At 35.5% G+C, this 10,341-nt stretch overlaps 1 pseudogene; it reads left to right on the forward strand.

The window, feature by feature from the left end:
• The first annotated feature begins 7,594 nt into the window (after nucleotides 1-7,594).
• LOC106975052 (olfactory receptor 2M2-like) lies at nucleotides 7,595-8,489 on the forward strand (annotated as a pseudogene).
• The last annotated feature ends 1,852 nt before the right edge of the window (nucleotides 8,490-10,341 follow it).

Below are 10,341 nucleotides of genomic sequence, written 5' to 3' on the forward strand. Positions count from 1 at the left end.
AACTTCTAAATTCCCATAAGAACATTTTTTTGCATACCATTTTATCTGTAACATACTGTTTAATTTATGTGTTTCTATAATGAAGGAGAGTATGACTTCTCCATTGACATTATGCAGCATATCTAGAACAGCCATGTAGCTGAAGTCATCCTAATATGCATTCAACCAAACCCTCCTTGTTTCACTTTCTTCTCCCTCATTCACTATCCCTCTAAGTTTCTCTACAACTCATTTTGTTTCTTGAATTCACACGTCTTTCAATATTCCACTGAATGTCAACTGTCTTTATTTAGTCAACATGACTACTTTGCTCTGCCCTTCCTAACCCAATCCTTTAAATCTCCTTTCCTCAGAAGACTTCTTGAAGTTGGTGAATAGAATTAATAAAAACATAAATTATCTTTAGCTAAAGTTGTGCTGTAGGCTATTTTTAAGTACTTATAGAGAAAACCTATTAACTCCAAACCATTAATTATTTTTTGAGAAATTATATGGATAAGCTTTGATGAATTTATTAGACAATGTATAAAACAATGGAGTAATGTGCATTATGATGTTAACTTTATAGCACTATGCCTATGTAATTTCTCATGTTATTATATCTATACCTAAATACATTCTTATAAATATAACATAACATAATTCAAGATATTACTTCCAGGAGGTGATGTGGAGGAGCCCAGGATGACAATATTCAGAAACAAGTGTCTTGACCACCACAAAATATTGTTCACTGTAGTTTCCTGTCATAGAGCATGAGGCAACGACACTTTATGGGATTGGTTTGCCAAAATAAGATACAATGTAATGTAATGTAATGTAACGTAATGTAATGTAATAATATATAATATAATATAATATAATATAATATAATATAATATGTAATATAATATATCTTACAATGTCCACATTGAAGAAATACAAAACATAAAATTTTTACAGAAAATTAAAGGGTGAACCTCTTTACCTACTGCACAGTATTACATTTCTATACTGGTAATGGACAACTGAAAACTGTTTCTCAACTCAAAATGACAATTTTCTATCTTACATTAATAGAAACCAGTCAATTTTGATCAGTTCTACTATCCTACACTGAAATTCTTCCATTGCTTCTCTGGCTAAGAGCCTAAAATGAGAGGATAATTATTGCAGATGTGGACATAATGCAAAGAGGTATAGATTTAAAATATGATGGAACTTGTTGTTAACACAAGGATTATAAAAAGCAGCCATGAGGAAAAAAAGATCTAATTATAGAGTCAGCTTCTGTCATTTTTATTTTCTTTTTTATTTTTTACCTAAGGTCAAAATTTAATAGACACCAGCTTGACTAACAAAAACAATTGCATTATGAATTTGAATCTTAATAGAACTTCATTAAAAAAGAAAAAAATAAAATATTCTGAGGAATAAAAAGGGAAGTTGAAAGCTTCCCTTCACAATTTACTTGAACTCAACCCTATCAGGCTTTTCTTATTTCATCTTACATCAAATTAAATTTTTTTAACAATTTAATTTAATTTAATTTATTTTTTTTAATTTACATCCAAGTTAGTTAGTATATAGTGCAACAATGATTTCAGGAGTAGATTCCTTAATGCCCCTTACCCATTTAGCCGATCCCCCCACCAGAAATCCTCTAGTAACCCTCTGCTTGTTCTCCATATTTGAGGCTCCTATGTTTTGTGCCCCTCTTTGTTTTTATATTATTTTTGTTTCCCTTCCCTTATGTCCTTCTGTTTTGTATCTTAAAGTCCTCATATGAGTGAAGTCATACATTTGTCTTTGACTAATTTCACATAGCATAATACCACGTAGTTGTGAATGGCAAGATTTCATTCTTTCTGATTGCTGAGTCATACTCCAGTGTGTGTGTGTGTGTGTGTGTGTGTGTGTGTGTGTGTGCATATACCACATCTTCTTTATACATTCATCCATGGATGGAAATTTGGTCTCTTTCTGTACTTTGGCTATTATTGATAGTGCTGCTATAAACATTGGAATGCATGTGCCCCTTCGAAACAGCGCCCCTGTGTCCCTTGGATAAATACCTAGTAATGCAATAGCAGGGGCATAGGGTAGTTGTATTTTTAATTTTTTGAGGACCCCCATAATGTTTAAAAAAGTGGCTGCACCAATTTGCATTCCCAACAGCAGTACAAAAGAGATCCTCTTTCTGTGCCTCTTTGACAACATCTGTTGTTGCCTGAGTTGTTAATGTTAGCCATTCTGACAGGTGTGAGGTGGTATCTCATTGTGGTTTTGATTTTTATTTCCCTGATGATGAGTGATGTTGAGCATTTTTCATATGTCAGTTGGCCATCTGGATGTCTTCTTTGGAGAAGTGTCTATTCATGTCTTTTGCCCATTTCTTCACTGGATTATTTGTTTTTTGGGTGTTGAGTTTAGTATGTTCTTTATAGATTTTGGATACTAACCCTTTATCTGATGTGTCATTTCCAAATATCTTCTCCCATTCAGTTGGTTGCCTTTTAGTTTCACTGATTGTTTCCTTCACTATGCAGAAACTTTTTATCTTGGTGAGGTCCCAGTAGTTCATTTTTGCTTTTGTTTCCCTTGCCTTTGGAGACATGTTGAACAAGAAGTTGCTGCAGCCAAGATCAAAGAGGTTTTTGATGGCTTCCTTTCTTACATTTATGACTTTCATCCATTTAGAGTTTATTTTTGTGTACAGTGTAACAAAGTTCTCCAGGTTCATTTCTCTGCATGTCGCTGTCCAGTTTTCCCAGGACCACCCGCTGAAGAAACTGTGTTTATTCCAATGGATATTCTTTCCTGCTTTGTCAAAGATTAGTTGCCCATATGTTTGTGGGTCCATTTCTGGGTTCTCTATTCGGTTCCATTGATCTGAGTGTCTGTTCTTGGGCCAGTACCATACTGTCTTGATGATTACAGCTTTTTAATACAGCTTGAAGTCCTGGATTGTGATGCCTCCTGGTTTGGTTTTCTTTTTCAAAATTGTTTGGCTATTTGGGGTCTCTTCTGGTTCCATACAAATTTTAGGATTGTTCTACCTCTGAAGAATGCTGGTGTTATTTTGATAGGAATTGCATTGGATATGTATATTGCTTTGGGTAATATTGACATTTTAACAATTTTTTTTTCTTCCTATCCAGGAGCATGTAATATTTTTCTTTCTTTTTTTTAATTAAGATTTATTTATTTTTGAGAGAGACAGAGACAGAATGCGAGTGGGTTAGGGACAGAAAGAGAGGGAGACATAGAATCCAAAGCAGGCTCCATGCTCCAGGCTGTCTGCACAGAGCCCAATGCAGGGCTCCAATTCATGAGCCGTGAGATCATTACCTGAACCGCCTGAGCCACCTAGGCACCCAGCATGTAGTATTTTTCCGTTTTTTTTGCGTCTTCTTCTATTTCTTTCATAAGTGTTCTATAGTTTTCAGTGTATAGATTTTTCACCCCTTTGGTTATATTTATTCCTAGGTAACTTGTAGTTTTTGGTGCAATTTTAAATGGGATGGATCCCTTGCTTTCTTTCTACTGCTTTATTGTTGGTATATAGGAATGCAACCAATTTATATCCTGCCACTTTGCTGAATCCAGGATCATTTGTTGCAGTATTTGGTGGAATCTCTTGGGTTTTCCATATAGAGTATCATGTCAACTACGAAGAGTGAAAGTTAAACCTCCTCTTGGACAATTTAGGTGCCTTTTGTTTCTTTGTGTTGTCTAATTGCGGAGGCTGATTTCCAATACTATGTTGAATAACGGTGGCGGGAGTGTACATCTTGTCTTGTCCCTGACCTTAGGGGGAAAGTGCTAAGTTTTTCCCCATTGAGGATGATATTAGTGTTGGGGTCTTTTGTATAAGGTTTTTATTATCTTGAGGTATGCTTCTTCTATCCCTACATTCTTAAGAGTTTTTATCAAGAAAGGATACAACATTTTGTCAAAAGCTTTCTCTTCATCTATTGATAGGATCATGTGGTTCTTGTCCTTTCTTTTATTGATGTGATGAGTCACATTGATTGTTTTGCAGATATTGAACCAGCCCTGTATCCCAGGTATAAATCCCATTTGGTCATGGTGAATAATTATTTTAATGTATTGTTGGATCTGGTTGGCTAATACCTTGTTGAGGATTTTTGCATTCATGTTCATCAGGGAAATTGGTATATAATTCTCCTTTTTTAGTGGGGTCTTTGTCTGGTTTTGGAATAAGTTAATGCTGGTTTCATAGAACGAGTTTGGAAGTTTTCCTTCCATTTCTATTTTTTGGAACAGCTTCAAGAGAGTAGGTGTCAACTCTCCCTTAAATGTTTGGTAGAATTCCCCTGGAAAGCCATCTGGCCTGGACTCGTTGTTTGGGAGATTTTTGATTACTAATTCAATTTTTTTACTGGTTATGGCTCTGTTATAATTTTCTATCTCTTCCTATTTCAGTTTTAGTAGTTTATATATTTCTAGAAATTTTTCCATTTCTTCCAGATTGCCCATTTTATTGGCGTATAATTGCTCATATTTTCTTATTATTGCTTTAATTCTGCTGTGTTGGTCGTGATCTCTCCTCTTTCATTCTTGATTTTATATATTTGGTCCTTTCCCTTTTCTTTTTGATCAAACTGGCTAGTGGTTTATTAATTCTTTTAAAGAACCAGCTTCTGATTTCATTGGTCTGTTCTACTGTGTTTTTTGTTTGGTTGTTGGTTGGTTGGTTTTGATAACATTGCTTTTTGCTCTAATCTTTACTATTTTCTGTCTTATGCTGGTTTTGGGTTTTATTCACTGTTCTTTTTCCAACCCTTTAAGGTGTAAAGTTAGGTTGTGTATCTGAGACCTTTCTTCCTTCTTTAGGAAGGCCTGGATTGGTATATACTTTCCTCTTATACTGCCTTTCCTGTGTCCCAGAAGTTTTGGGCTCTTTAACTTCTTTGTTAGTCCATTCATTCTTTGATATGATGCTCTTTAGTCTCCAAGTATTTGTTACCTTTCCAAATTTTTTCTTGTGGTTGATTTCGAGTTTCATAGTGTTATGGTCAGAAAATGTGCACAGTATGATCTCAATCATTTTGTACTTGTTGAGGGCTGATTTTTGTCCCAGTATGTGGTATATTTTGGGGAACGTTCCATGTGCACTGGAGACGAATGTACATTCTGCTGCTTTAGGATGAAATGTTCTGAATGTGTCTGTTAAGTCCATCTGGTCCAGTGTATCATTCAAAGCCTTTGTTTTCTTGTTGATTTTCTGATTAGATGATCTGTTCATTGTTGTAAGTGGGTGTTGAGGTCGCCTACTATTATGGGATTATTATCAATGCGTTTATTTATTTTGTGATTAATTGATTTATATATTTGTGTGTTGCCACATTTAGAGTATAATTGTTCACAATCGTTAGGTATTTTTGGTGGATAGTCTCCTTAATTGCGATAAAATGCCCTTCTTCATCTCTTGTTACTGTCTTCATTTTGAAGTCTAGTTCCTGATGCACCCAGGAACGTTTGCAGGACTGTGCTGCTGTCTATGCCCAGAGACTGCAGCTGGCTGCCAGCCCGCCCCAGAAAAAGTTCATGTGGTCATGTAGCAGCAGCGTTTCAGGGATTATGGAAAATTACAACACACATCTGGCACCAGTCTTCACCCTTAATGACCTTGTTTCAACACCAGCGAATATGGTTGTTCTCTGGGGTCTGCTGGGACCGGATAGCCACACAGCCTCTACCTCTACCTTTCCAGCAGTGGAACCGCTTCTTCCTGTGTGACTCAATAACTTCCTGACTCTACTTTGCTCCTTGGGATTTGCCTTCCCACCAGAGCACTGCCAGGTATGGAGCTGTGGAGTTTCAGACTCTGCACTTCTACTGTTTATAGAGCCTTAATGAAATGTAAACCCTCTCCTTGCTCCTTTCTCCCTTTTTATTTCAGTCCCCGTGGCTGTTTCTACATTTCCACTCTCTCTCTAGCTGCTTTTGGGGGGGGGTGCTTTTTCCGAACTCTCCCCCCATCTCCGTCCTCTCTTCACAAGCAAAAACAACTCCCTGCTCTCCGCGGCTTCTCTCTCTCCCAGTTCACTTCTCCGTGCCATGTACCTGCTGAGTTTTGTAATTCAGATTGTGCAGAATGTTGTGTTAATCCTCAAATCATTTTTCTAGGTGTAAAGGATGGTTTAATGTTGATCTGGCTGTATTTCATGGATGCAAGATGCAAAAAGAATTTTTCCATGCTGTTCTGCCACATTGGCTCCTCCCCTCCAGCTCTTGTCATTTTTATAATGTTCATTTATTTTTGAGAGAGAGAGAGAGAGACACACACACAGAGCACAAGCAGGAGAAGCAGAGAGAGAGGGAGACACAGAATCCGAAACAGCCTCCAGGCTCTTGAGCTGTCAGCACAGAGCCTGAGGCGGGGCTCAAACTCACAAACCATGAGATCATGACCTGAGCCAAAGCCAGACACTCAACCAGCTGAGCCACCCAAGTGCCCCAGCTCCTGTCAATTTTAAGTGATGGGGACAATGAAAGCAAAGTGAAAAAAGATTGCAGCACCCACTTAAGCAATTTCTTTTTCATAAGCTATGAGAACAAAATTTGATTTGGAGGTTTGCACATAGAATGAACTGCAAAATGGCAGGTACATTTTACTTCCCCAGATAATCCCACTGATATGAGTTGGACTGAGTCTCAATAGCATTATATGGCCCTGGTTAAGGAAAAAAGGTAAACAAGAAGACAATTTAATAAAGGTCAAAGAAGTATCTGATCCATGGAGTTTCTCAGGCTGCACAGCTTTTAAGGCACTCCCACTTTCCCAATTTATATAGTTAATTAAATAAGTTAGTTCCAAATTGAAAGAAGTGATGAATCTGTTGATGTTCTTCGTATTATTCCAGGATGCACATTTGATTGAAAGATTGCTTTATACAAGGGAGTGAAAAGTGTCAAATTATCAGAAGATGACTTGATGTGTGTTGAATTTATCATAAGATCTATTATTTATATGCCAAAATATGAGGAAAGAGACTTTCAAACAAGTGAAAGAGTGTATTTATGAGCAAACTATTTCCACTACAATTCACAATTATTAGAAAAAATACTTAATGGACATCTGATTGTTAATTTCTCAATACCTTCTGTTTACTTGACATGTGATTAACGTTGTCTCATTAAAATCAGTATATGATTTTCTCTATACTTTGATAGAATTTTTATGCCAAATTTCATGGAAAAACTAAAGAAACATAAAGAAAATCTCATTGACTTTTAAGACATTTATGCCTTTCATGACCATGTTTTTATGAATGGATAATCTATATTACACATATTAGTTGACTAGTTGATCTAACCTGATTATATCACTTGATAAAACTCATATTTTTATGATGTAACTATGTCTGTGAACAATTCATTGTGCATTAAAAATCATATCAAGCTAAAAGTATACTTCAATATACCTAGTCTAAAAATGAAAAAAAGCACATGGCTACAGAAACAATTGTCCCTTGCTTAGGCAATTTGGTAGAAGTGGTGACTTAGGGAAGGAAGTGCTTGATGTTTCTATAACACAATCACAGCCATTTGTCACTTCTTGTATTCCTTGCAGTAAACATTTATCATGGCATGGGAGAATCAGAACTTTAACTCAGACTTTATCCAGGTGGGAATCTTCAATGACAGCCCCACTTGCATCTTCCTTTTCTCACTGGTCTTGGGCATCTTCACAGTGGCCTTCATGGGAAACACTGCTATGGTTCTCCTCATCTGCCTGGACAACCAGCTCCACACCAACATGTACTTCCTCCTCAGCCAACTCTCCCTCATAGACCTCATGCTCATCTGCACCACTGTACCCAAGATGGCTTTCAACTACTTGTCTGGCAGAAAGTCCATCTCTCTGGCTGGTTGTGGAGCCCAGATATTCTTATATGTGTCTCTGCTTGGAGCAGAATGTTTCCTGTTGGCTTCAATGGCCTAAGACCATTATGTTACCATTTGCCACCTATTAAGATCTCATGGCAGCTTCTTCATACATTCTTGGCTCGCTTGATGGTCTAATTGAAGCTGTAGTTGCATTGTCTTTCTCATATTGTGGTGCCAGGAAATGCCCCACTTTTTCTGTGATGTCCCTGCCCTTCTCACTCTCTCATGCACCAGCATATTGTTATTTAATGGTTGATATTTATATTCTATGTTATTATTCTTATTTCCCCTGTAGCAATAATCATTGCTTCCTATGTTAATGTTATTGTGGCTGTCATTCAAATGGGGTTTAGAGAGGTCCAACGGAAATCTTTTACTACCAGTTCCTCTCACTTCATGGTGATGGTAAAGTAGTATGAGCAGGTTTGTTCATATACATGAGGACCGCTTAAGATTATTCTCCCACCCAGGGCAAAATGGTGTCTGTCTTCTACACCATTCTTACTCCCATGCTGAATCCCCTCGTCTAGATCCTCTGCAGCAATGAAGTGGCCAAAGCTTTCATAGGGGAGGCAGAGTCTAGAGAGTAAATAGACTGATAATATTTATATTTAGGTTTTATTTCCCTTTATTCTTTGCCTTATGCTTAACTTTATGTATTTAACCAATACAATTAAATAACTAATGTTTACTGATCTTTGTACATTTATAGAGAAAACATAAGATTTAGAAAATTAAAAACTCTGCTGTTTTTCTTCTTCAAATATTTGATTTATTATTATTATTATTTTTTAATTTTTTGTTTCAAGTTTATATTTGAATTCCAGTAAGTAAAAAAATAGTGTAATACTGGTTTCAGAATGTAGTGATTCATTACTTATATATAACACCCAGGACTCAAAAGAACAAGTACCTTCCTTCATACTCCTCACTAATTTAAACCATCCCAGTGGCCAATGCCCCTCTAAGAATACTCAGTTTTTTCTCTATACTTAAGAGTCTGTTTTATGGTTCGCTTCAATCATTTTCCCCTATGTTCATTTATTTCATATTTTAAATTACACATATTAGTTAAATTGTATGGTATTTGTTTTTCTCTGACTTATTTCACTTATCATATACACTCTAGCTTCATCCACATTATTGCAAATGGCAAGATTTCATCATTTTTGATGGCTGAGTAATATTCCATTGTATATGTATGTGCATACTCCTGAACAATGAGTCAAAAATTTATTAAAATGGAAATAAATATTTTGCAAAAAATAAAAATGGAAATATGACATAGAAAAATTTATAAAATGTGACAAAAATAATTCTAAGTAAAAAGTTTATAGTGATGCATATCAACATTTAAAAAAGATCTTAAATTAACTGATTAAAATAACTTAAAAATAATAATTAATAAAGCCCAAATTTAACAGAAGTAGATAATAATAAACAAGATAGTAGATAAAAATTAAACAGAGACTATTAAAACAAAATCAATAATCACTGTAATAAAGAACCATTTTTTGAGAAGATAAACGAAATTGGCAAATCTTCAGTTAAACTAAAAAAAGAAAGGAATAAAATTAATGAAATTATCAGTGAAAGAGATATTGCAACTTATGCCACAGAATGACAAATGATCATAAGAAGCATCTATGAAAAACTATTTGTCTAGGAATTAACTAACTTAGGAGAAAACGATACATTTCTGTAAATATACCACCTAAAATACAGAATTATGAAGACATGGAAAATTGAGGCAGGTCATTAACAAGTAAAGAATTGAATCAATAACCAAAACCACACCACATGGAAATTCCAGGAGCAGATGCCATCACTAGTGAATTCTACCAAACATTTAATGAAGAATTAATAAGTATCCTTCTCAAACTCTTCTTAAAAAATGATGAACAGGGAATGCTTCCAAACTTTTTAATGAGAAAAGTGTTAATATGATACCAAAGAGAGAGAACTCTAAAAGAAAATAAAAATTACAGGCCAACATTTCATGATGACCACAGATGTAAAATTCCTCAGGAACTATTAGCGAGCTGAATTCAAAAGCACATTACAATTATTATTTTCAATTATTATTACACACGACCAAATAGGATTTATTTCTGAGATGCAGGTGTGGTTCAAGATACATGAATTAATTAATCTAATGCATCATATAAACAGAATAAAAAATTAAAAAAAAATAACGCAGTCTTCTCAATAGATGCAGAGAAAAAAAACTATGACAAAATTCAGCATCCTTTTATGAGTAAAAACTCTCAGCAAAGTGGGTTTAGAGGGAAGGCAGCTAACTCAACGTAAGAAAGGCCATATATGACAACCCCATGGCTAACATCATACTCACTGGTGTTAAGCTGAAAGTTTTCCCTCTAAAACAAAAAACAAGACCAGAATGTCCTCTGCTTCTCCTCTATTAAACTGAGTACTAAAAGC

The sequence above is a fragment of the Acinonyx jubatus genome, chromosome A1 (genome assembly GCF_027475565.1).
Source record: "Acinonyx jubatus isolate Ajub_Pintada_27869175 chromosome A1, VMU_Ajub_asm_v1.0, whole genome shotgun sequence".
In the NCBI taxonomy this organism is placed as follows: Eukaryota; Metazoa; Chordata; class Mammalia; order Carnivora; family Felidae; genus Acinonyx; species Acinonyx jubatus.